Below are 658 nucleotides of genomic sequence, written 5' to 3'. Positions count from 1 at the left end.
CTCTTTGTAGAGTATGCTATATTACAATTTCTTCTGATATTATCTATAAATTTTTCAAGCAGATGAATCCTCTTAATTTCTCCTTTAATTTTCGTTGACTTTACATACCTTCCATAATTCTGTTTACAGGAATACCCAAAGCTTATTTACCTGCAACAAAGCGTGTGTTCAAAGATTTACCTGTTACACTCACACATACTTCAATTTCCTTGTTATCATTATGTAAGAAGGACAAACATAACCAGTTTTTATAGATCCACCACATTTTGTTATCTTATGTCCCTGTTTGATGATTCATCATATTAAATTCCATGTGACGTTATATTTTGTAATTAATGTAACCATAGTTAACTACTCCAATAGTCAATCCACTGTACTGATGATTTATAATTTGTTTGCTTAGTTAACTTAACTCACATTTCATTTTAAATATATTACATAAAATTAAACTCAACGATATTATATTAAAACATATTTACCATAAGGCAGGATAGGCAACTGCCTATGGCCTCCGTTATGAGGCCGTTCTGGTACGAAAATTCGGCCGTAAAAACATAGTTTCGTACTTCAAGTTTTCCTCAGCTCTCATTAGTCGTAGAAACTTGATTTTTTCACTAAAATAAACGTGAGAAGTTTATCTAGGTTTTTTCGTTCCAGA

Source organism: Acyrthosiphon pisum, chromosome X (genome assembly GCF_005508785.2).
Source record: "Acyrthosiphon pisum isolate AL4f chromosome X, pea_aphid_22Mar2018_4r6ur, whole genome shotgun sequence".
Taxonomy (NCBI): Eukaryota; Metazoa; Arthropoda; class Insecta; order Hemiptera; family Aphididae; genus Acyrthosiphon; species Acyrthosiphon pisum.
The sequence above is the reverse complement of the archived record's forward strand: the minus strand, read 5'-3'. Positions refer to the sequence as shown.